Raw genomic sequence first — 10098 nt, 5'->3', positions numbered from 1 at the left:
GTGTATATTATCATTCAGGGTTACAAGGACCTGGATACATGTTTGTTCCTGGTAGAGTAGGGTCAAAGGAGAAGGAGGATTAAGTCTGCTCAGGTGAATCAGAAAAGATTTCATGAAGGGTATGTCTAAACCACTTCTTAAGAGGATGAGTAAGGACCTTTATAAACTCAGCTTGTTCCAGGAATCAGTGCCTCTCAAAATTGCCTACCCCAAACAGTCAGAAACACAAGTTGGAGCCACTTCCACACCTTCCCTTCTCGAACACAGAAACACACACACACACACACACACACACACACACACACACACTTGAATGCAAAACTCAAGAGAAATTGAATATATTCTGTTCTTATTTTAAAGTGATTGTTTTAACTATGGGAGCTTATCAGAATCATCTGAAGAACTTTTTAATCTTCAAAACGCCTGAGCCAGAGACCTCTCTGTTAACAATCTTGCATCACGCAATCACTGACATCAAGGTTTACACAACCTTGCTCTCTGATGCAGAGAGAATTAGACTAAAGGACCCCTGTCTATCACTCTAGATTTCCCCAAGGCACGGAAGACTTCTCTCTACAGAATTAGAATTCTCCCTTTTAGACTGTAAAGGAGTGTCAGTCAAAATAGCTTTGAGTATTTCTAGGGTAAGACATGGAAGGTTTCAGTTCTCAAAGAATAAGTTCATGAGCTCTACGGAGGTGGGGAGTGGGGAGACAGGACTACTTCCCCAGCCCCCTGTAAGGTGAGTCGAGTCAAAAGTACTGTCTGAGCACTCTCAGGGAAACAGCAAGTCCCTTCTCCTCGTGCTTTCCTTCTTTCAGGAAAATATAAACCCATTGAGTTGGTCACTAGTTCATTGCGCTTCACTTGATCAATGTGAGCAGGGAATCTCCTGAGAAACCTCTCTCGGGGGCAAAGGCCAGCTGAGTCCCATCAGCCACCCCTGCCAGTGACACCTAACTCTACCTGATGAAAAGCTCTGGAGCTTCGTGCGTCAATCTTCTGGTTTTGCAGGACGGCCGCAGTTGGATGATTAGCAACATGTGGGCACATATCCCAGGAAAACGCTTTGGATTTTAAACTCAGGGACCTGTTTTTCAACTTCTCCAGGTCCAAGCTGCCTCAGGTCAAGGCTATGGGGGCATGGGGATAGTAAGAAGGATCAGAGATGAGTTATCTTCTTTCCTCCTTTTCAATCTCAAATCTGGCAGAGTTTACAGACTTCATGGGCGAAGAGATAAGAAAACCTCAGGAGCTGACAACCATCCACTCACTGGGCACTTACGGTGAGCTGACTCCTCTTTGAACTGCTGGGGAAATACATGAGAACAGTCCCTGCCTACTTTTTTTTTTAATAGATAGGCACAAACTTTTCTAAATTTTTTTTTTTTAATTTGGCTGCGCCGGTCTTGGTTGTGGCACACCGGATTTTGTGGCGGCATGCAAATTCTTAGTTGTGGCCTGTGGGAATCTAGTTACCTGACCAGAGGTCAAAGCTGGGCTCCCTACATTGGGGCATAGAGTCTTAGCAGTGGACCACCAGGGAAGGTCCCCCCGCTCCTCGACTTCTTCGAGCTCCCTGCCTAGGGAGAGAGAGAAACAAGGACACAGCTGGATTTTAAAGCACTCAGCATCCTTGCAGACACCTAGGCAGGAATGCAGCTGCCCCCAAGTCAAGCATCCCAGTGACCTAGGAGCCACCCTGCCTTCCCGCCCAGCCTCCTCTCGCACTCCCCCACCTTTCTCTCTCTGCGCATTTATTTCCTACTTGTTGCTCCAAATCACGAACCATTTGCCCTACTCCAGGCCTTTGCATTTGTTGTGGCCTCCGTAGGAAAATACATTTTCCCCAGGTTTTGCCAAGTCCACCCCATTTTCTCCTTCAGCTTGTTTGTCTCTTCCTCGAGGAGACTTTCTTTGCAGTCTCCTCCAACTCAGAAGCTACAGGTTTTACTTTTACCATTTTAATTCCTCTTTAAAACTTTTAACACGGTGAAAAAAACAAAAGGGCTGGACTTTTAACTGAATATTTTGGCAATTCATTTGTAACTTCTCCTTTCTCCCTTTCTCCAGCCCCTGGCAATCAACATTCCATTCTTGGCTTCTATGAATTTGGCTGTTTTAGATCCCTCAAATGGATAAAAGCATACAGTGGTTGTTTTTCTGCGCCTGGTTTATTTTGTTTGCCTTGTCCTCAAGGTTCATTTTTGTTCTCACATACTGCAAAATTCCCTTCTTTTTAAGGGCTGAGTGGTATTCCACTGTATGTATAGATTGTATTCTTTATCTGTTCACCTGTTGATTAACATTTAAGTTGTGTCCACATTACAGCTATTGTAAACAATTTTTCTATGAATATTGTTGTTGCTGTTTAGTCACTAAGTCAAGACCGACTCTTTGCAATCCCATGGACTGTAGCGCTCCTGTCTTCCCTGACCTTCAGTATCTCCCAGAGCTTGCACTCATGTCCATTGACTCAATGATGTCATCCAACCATCTCATCCTCTGCCCCTTTCTCCTCCTACCCTCAATCTTTCCCAGCATCACAGTCTTTTTCAAAAAGTCAGCTCTTTGTATCAGGTAACAAAAGTATTGGAGCTTCAGCTTTAGCATCAGTCCTTCCAATGAATATTCAGGATTGATTTCCTTTAGGATTGTCTGATTTGATCTCCTTGCTGTCCAAGGGACTCTCAAGAGTCCTCTTCAACACCACAGTTCAAACGCATCAATTCTTCAGTGCTCAGCCTTCTTTCTAGTCCAACTCTCACATCCATACATGACTACTGGAAACACCATAGCTTTGACTATAGGGACCAAGGAACACAGGAGTGATAAAAAAAAAGAGAGGACTGGACTCTTGTTAAAGGCAACAAGACAGATTTATTCCCATGACTGCTGTAAGGCAGCCTCCAGTGTAGACGGAGCTCCACTGCAACTAAGGCATAGGTGGCTGAGGATTTAAGGGAGACAGAGAGGGAATATAAGGGTATTGAGGGAGCTTAAAGGGAGACCACAGAAAAATGGAAAATTGCAGGAGGGGAGGAAGTGGAGAACTACTGAAACTGGCTTGGCAACGTGGCACACTCTGCCCTTCGGCAATACTGTGTTTTCTTGAGTAAAGACTCAGCCCAGGGGTGACCTGTAAGGACGCCGCCTACTGCAGGTAGAAACCAGACAAACATGTGGTCAAATCTCCTAGCACAGTGTTCAGTTAAGTCCCTTGTGCCATGTGGGAGTTCATAGTTTTCAACTATACTTAAGGTGTTTTGCTTTTATGTTTTATCAATATCTAGAGTTAATTGGGGTCTATAACTTCTTTCTAAATAGGATGAAATCTAATCAAATTTTAAATTCTCACATTCCTTTGGTCTGCTTTCAGTTACCAAATCTGAGATTTATTTATCATATATTTTAATAATCAAAACACTTTTATTCTTTGAAATACATTTTATTGTTTTTTGTTTTCTCTTTTCATTTTTCACCCCATATCTTCTTTTTATATTTATTTTGGTTTGTTTCATCAAGTGCAATTTCTAGCAATTGTTTCAGTCACATTTAAGGAATGGCGAAACATCCCAGTCACTGAAATGTGCTTATTTTATCCTCTCATTTTTGAATTGATCAATATTTTGACTGTGTATAGAATGTTGATTAAACAGTTATTATTTTCTTCTCCCATTCAATGATATGGATGAGAAGACTTATGCTAATATGATTCTTATTCTTCTGTAGAGAAGCTTTTCTCCCCCCTTGTCCAAAAGCCTTCTGGACTTCCTCTTTTTTGGTGGCCCATAATTATTCTACAATATTTCCAGATGTGGTCATTTTATATTCCTCCTGCCCAATACCCAGTAGTCCTTTTTAATTTAATTCACATATTCCTGAAATAGAATATGTATCTTTCATTATTTGTTGACTCTTTCTATCTATCCTCTGCGTTCTTTTCTCCCAGAACCCCTCTTAGAACTTCCTATTTTTAATCGTTCTTTAACGTATTAATTTTTGCTAATTAACTTTGCCTTTTAAGAAAATTTTTTTCTTAAAAAAATTTTTTTTGTGCCTCTCAGGTCCAATGCCTCCACTTATTGCTCCGGTCTAGGGACAGACCCTCCTGTTCCCACCCTCAAGGGTATGGTGTGATGGTGGTGGGGAGGGCAGGGACCAAGCCGTCTGGACTCTCCTACCATGGCATTGTAGAAGCACTTTGACTGCTAAGAGCTCCTTAGAGCTCTCTCATGCTCCAGTATCCAATCCTCAGCCTTTAGACAGAGTATCTGAAACCACTCCCTGCTGGGAACAAGCTCCCCAGGGTGGGGTTAGGGCCACAGTCTCATCAATTATTCATATCCCATCTGCCTCCAGTCTTTCAGAAATTCCTTATCATTTCTGGTCTAAGGAGAGTAATCCCTTTTGTCTTATAGTACTGTTATAGACAATTTTCTCCTATATATTTAGAGGAGGAAAAGGACATTATAGCATATGCTCAGTTTATCATCTTAATAGCATCGTCTGGGTTTAATTTGCAAATTTGTTTTTGATTAATAGCTGTACAAGAACTATAAGCATAAGGATATATATCCAATTTATTTGTGCACATTTAAATAATATTGCAATTAAAATAATTGAACAACACAAGGAAATCACTATGCATTAAAATATTCTTGGAAATGATGCCTATATATTATTCCTGTTGGAGAAATATTGTCTGGGTTCTTACTTGAGAACTTACTTCATCTAGAGTTGATTGAAAAATTGCACAGGGAAACACTAAAATAATACTTCCCCTGCCTCAGCCGGAAAGCCTTAACAACAGAAGCAACACAAGTGCTAGTATCCTTTGAAATGACCCCTCCCTTCAGGCTGAAGCAATATATTTTCATCCTGCCAACCTGCTGGCCAAGCAGAGCAGGCAGAAGGACGGGAAAGAAAGCTGACAAATAAATGATAGGGCTTACGTAATATTTTCAGTGTGCCAACTAACATTCAAACACATTACATTGACTTGTCCTGACAATAACCTAGATGCCTTGATGTCAAAGAGTTGGATATTAACCTCCATTTCACAAATGAGAAAACCAGAGGCTCAGTGAAGTCAAGTGACCTGCTTGAGGTCCCCAGCTACTCTTGACTAGGAAACCAACGTCCGTTACAAGGTGTATCAGTTAGCATCCCAGCAGGACAGAGATGACATGCTGAACTTAGGAGAGTTCGAGGAGGGTTTAGTCAAGGGATTGGACTTCCCAGGTGATGTTAGTGGTAAAGAATCCATTTGCCAGTGAAGGAGACTTCACTGATACCTGGGTTACGAAGATCCCCTGGAGGAGGGCATGGCAACCCACCCTAGTATTCTTTCCTGGAGAATCCCATGGACAGAGGAACGTGATGGGCTACAGTCCATAGAGTCACAAAGGGTCAGACACGACTGTAGTTACTTAGCGTGCACACGCACAGAAAAGGGATTACTTAAATGGTGCAATGGAGAAGGAAATGGCAACCCACGCCAGTATTCTTGACTGGAAAATTCCATGTGCAGAGGAGCCTGGCATGCTACCGTCCGTGCGGCTGCAAAGAGTCAGACATGATTGAGAACAACATATGCAAATGGTGGGGCAGGGAGTAGAAAAATGATTAATGCAGGCCATCAAGCTAGTGAGAGGAGAGCGGTCCCCACCACTAGGCTCAGTGCAACAAGGAGGGGAGGTGATTATTGCACAGATTCCTAAACTTTTGTCAGTCTGGGGGACCCAGAAGACCCCAACTCAAGAATAATGTTTTTAAATGAATTTGATAAAAAGAATTGCCAAAGAAACCAATTCTATTAAAAAATGATGCATAACATATTCAAATAAAACATGTCTGTGACGAGTGAATGAAAGTCATTCAGTTGTGTCCAACTCTTTGCAGTCCATGGAATTCTCCAAGCCAGAATACTAGAGTGGGCAGCCAATCCCTTCTCCAGGGAAACCTCCCAACTCAGGGATCATGTCTTCCACATTGCAGGTGGATTCTTTACCATCTGAGCCACTAAAGAAGCCCCCAAATAAAGACATGTTGTATTAAACCAAAATTCTTCCAAATAAATAAATAAAGGTGTGTTTTTATTTTCTCCATTAGCATTTACAGACCTTCTGAACTCGATCCACAGGCCCCAGACTAACAACCCCTTGGCTACAGGAACCCAGAAGGAAAAAATAATGCAGAGGCTATGTTGGAAAGAGCAGTGGCCTTTGGCTGAGGGGCACACATCCACACAGCCAGCCCAGAGAAAGGCCACCAGGAGGGAACTGGATAATACATACCCCAGTGTCCTTCGCTTCTTCTGTCTGACCACATGCGAACTCTCCACTTTGGTGTAGAGTTCTGCCTTTCCAAGGCAGAGAGCAGGGTGGAGAAGGCTGGAGAGGGAACCTAGGGGCAACTCTTCAAAATTCTGTAAATCTGCCTAGTTTTGCACTCCACTTACATGCAACCTACCTCTTTGCTCCAAAGTGGCAACTGACTTATTTTAGTTCTAGAAAGCACTCAACCGCTTCCAACTTCAAGAGACACCCCCCACCCACAACCCCAGGAAAATTTTGCCTAACCATCATTCATATCCTATTATGCTTTCTCATTGAATAAGCTAATTTTATTGATTAAAATATCATTAAATGTATCATTTACATAAGTATTTGTTTAGTGTTTTGGACGAAGGAGAATAATATTTGGTGGCTTGTAACAAAGTGGCTCAGCTAGTTAAGAATCTGCTTGCAATGCAGGAGACGTGAGTTCGATCCCTGGGTTGGGAAAATCCCCAGGAGAACGGAAAGGCTACCCACTCCAGTATTCTGGCCTGGAGAATTCCATGAACTGTATAGTTAATGGGGTCGCAGAGAGTCGGACACGACTGAGCGACTTTCACTTTCAACAAAAATCCAAAGCCGAAAACAAAGGTTTCAACATAAATACATTACCATGTGTAAAATAGATTGCTAGTGGGATGTTGCTATATAACACAGGGAGCTCAGCTGGGTGCTAGAAGGGTGGGATGTGAGGGGAGTGGAGGGAGATTCAAGAGGGAAGGGACGTATATACACTTATAGCTGATCACGTGGTTATACAGCAGAAACCAACACAACAGTGTAAAGCAATTATCTTCCAATTAAAAATTTTAAAAAGATACGTAAATGATACATTTATTGCTCTTACTACAGAACAAGAAGTCCCAAAGTAGGCAGGATAGGAATACCTACATGGTACCTTGTGATCGTGTTGTGGCTTCATAGGAACAGGGAACAGTGTCTGCAAACCTATGGAGGCTTGAGGACCTCATCTTTGCAAGGCATCAAAACAGGGAATCGTTATGCTGAGAAGATAAAATGTGGTGAGAGATGAAAGGTGGGGAGGGATGGGGAACAGGTTCTGAGTGTCTGTAATGGGTTGGGTCGGCCTCAAAGAGAGTGATTCATGTGGGAAACTGGGTCACAGCAGTTTCTGATGAAGGCAAGGATTAATGGTGATCTCTGTGTTACTGTTCTTATTTAAAAAAATTTAATAGTATGACTGTCTTCCTTAGGTCTGACGTCTATTCACAGTTTGGTCTCTCATTTAATTACCTGCTGAGAACACGAGCACCAACATGATTGTTGCCTCCGCCTAGTTTGTGACTCATGATGGGAGTTTCTGAGTAACAACATGTCCTTGTCACCCCAAAACCTCGTCTAAGATCAGGCTTTTGAACGAAAGGCTGAAGACAATCTGTGCCACCAACACCTTTGTTAACTACACCTTCTGTCCTTTCTGTCTCATTTTCTCTCTTCCTTCTTTCCCTGTGTTTTATCTTTCCTTCATTTTTATTCCAACTCAGGCTAGTCATGTAAATGAAAACTACGTCACATGGCAAAGATTTGACCAAATCCTCTCAACAGGCAGTCCGCCAGCCCAGCAGATGGAGAAGACAGAATCCAGCCTAGGGTCACCTGCTCCTCATCCCTACTGGACGGCTTGACCTCGCTCAGCCCACTCGCACCTCGGTGGGCATGAAATAGAGCAAGGCCATATGGTACTTTCCCCCCCCTGTCCTCTGCCTGCCTTTGGTCTGTGGAAAACTTCAGTCGAAGAATAAGTTTAATCAGAGAAATGAGAAAATGCAGAAACAGAGGAAAATAGTCAAAGGAGACCAGAGAGTCATAATATAGTCATCAAGCATAGTCGAGGACGCTTCATCCCTTCTCAATGGCTGAAGATGAAATTCTGAGCCATCTTATAGATACTGAAACCCCCACCAGGTAGAAGAAGTTAGCTGCATGATGGCCAGGCTGTGGTCATGACATAAACTGCTACAATCCTGAGAAGTGGCCTCAAGGATATGGAAACAAGGCAACCCTGGAGCTGAAGATTAACTGTACCTAAAACCACTAGGATGACACTGGTCAGACCATCAGTGATCAATCTGAAGATGACTGGCAGAACTGACTGTGCTGTTTCATCATGTAACACCCTCCCCCTTTCTATAAAAGCTCTTATCCCCTGCTTGTCATGGGAGATGTCTGCCCTCCCCTCCCCAGCAAGCCCCACCCTCCAGTTGCTGGCATCTGAAATAAAGCAAGCTTTCCTCTCCACCAACCTGGCCTGTTTATCGGCTTTTGACCAGCAAGCAGCCAGACTCCACATCTTTTGGTAACAGGCTCACATGAATAGTTCTAATCAATGGAAGGTAGGGGAAGCAATATTTTACCTCCAGTCCGAAGGGCTTAAAGTGCATGAGCTGTCTCTATACTCTTGCTTCTCCTTCGTCACTTGGCAGGATTCAGAGGAGGACCCCAAGAGTCTCAGAGAAGACAAACATTGGTAAAGAGAGGACACTGATCCACAGTGACTGTGCACAGCAGAGAACACCCAACCTTACCCCCTCCCAGTTTTGATATCTTTTTTTATTAATTTTTATTGGAGCATAGTTACTTTACAACTTTGCGTTACTTTCTGCCTGTACAACAAAGTGAATCAGTTATACTTGTGTGTGCACATGCGTGTGTTGTGTGTGTGTGTGTGTGTGTTAGTTGTTCAGTCATGTCTGACTCTCTGTGACCCCACAGACTGTAGCCCATGAGGCTCCTCTGTCCATGGGATTCTCCAGGCAAGAATACTGGAGTGCGTAGCCTTTCCCTTCTACAGGGGATCTTCCCAACCCAGGGATCAAACCCAGGTCTCCTTCATTGCAGGCAGATTTTTCACCATCTAAGCCACCAGGGAAGCCCCCAGTTATACATATATCCACTCTTTTTTAGATTTCCTCCCCATTTAGGTCACCGCAGAGCTCTGAGTAGACTTACCTGGGCTATGTAGCAGGTTCTCATTAGTCACCTATTTTATACATAGTCGTCAATAGTCCATGGAATTTTCCAGGCAAGAGTACTGGAGTGGGTTGTCATTTCCTTCTCCAGGGGATCTTCCTGACCCAGGGATCGAACTCAGGTCTCTCACATTGCAGGCAGATGCTTTATCATCTGAGCCACAAGGGAAGCATATATATGTTAATCCCAATCTCCCAATTCATCCCACTTCCCCTTCCCCCTTCATGTGCACTTTCGTTCTCTATGTCTGTGACCCTATTTCTGCTTTGCAAATAAGTTCATCTGTACCTTTTCTAGATTCCACATGTAAGCAGTATTATGCGATATTGAAAGTAAGCAGCAGGCTGTGCCCTCACAGTCTGATGGGTATGGGGCCAGTTTATCAAACCCCCTCAAGCTCAGACCACCACAGACAGTTTCCATTTTTAAGCACTGGCCTCCTGGGATTAAGGTAGGCAGAGAAGATCCGAGATTGTCGGAGGGGTGAGGGAGGGAGAAAGGAAGATGGAACATCCGGAGTCTGTCCATCCTGGCCAGGTTTCAGACTCTGAACAAGGTTGAGATAAGATGATCCGATGAGCTTCTCAATTCTATTCCATCTAGGCCTTGCTCAGGGGAAAAATGTCGACAGACTTTGCTCCTAGTACTACCGATACATGGAAATAAAATGGTTGGCTTCGGATGTCAGGGCCAAGAAGGACACACTGGGGATATAGTGCGCCTTGAAACCAGGTCACTTAGAAAAAAGTCCTGCAAAGTGAAAGCT

The 10098-nt window shown here is 43.4% G+C and overlaps 1 long non-coding RNA gene across 1 annotated transcript; it reads left to right on the top strand.

Moving 5' to 3' along the window:
* On the top strand, positions 1–8600 carry LOC110135884 (uncharacterized). The gene is made up of 2 exons (XR_002313480.2): positions 1–1286; positions 7847–8600. It is a non-coding gene; the product is annotated as an uncharacterized lncRNA (long non-coding RNA).
* The last annotated feature ends 1498 nt before the right edge of the window (positions 8601–10098 follow it).

This window comes from Odocoileus virginianus, chromosome 29 (genome assembly GCF_023699985.2).
Source record: "Odocoileus virginianus isolate 20LAN1187 ecotype Illinois chromosome 29, Ovbor_1.2, whole genome shotgun sequence".
Lineage (NCBI taxonomy): Eukaryota > Metazoa > Chordata > Mammalia > Artiodactyla > Cervidae > Odocoileus > Odocoileus virginianus.
This window is presented reverse-complemented; position numbering and strand designations above follow the sequence as displayed.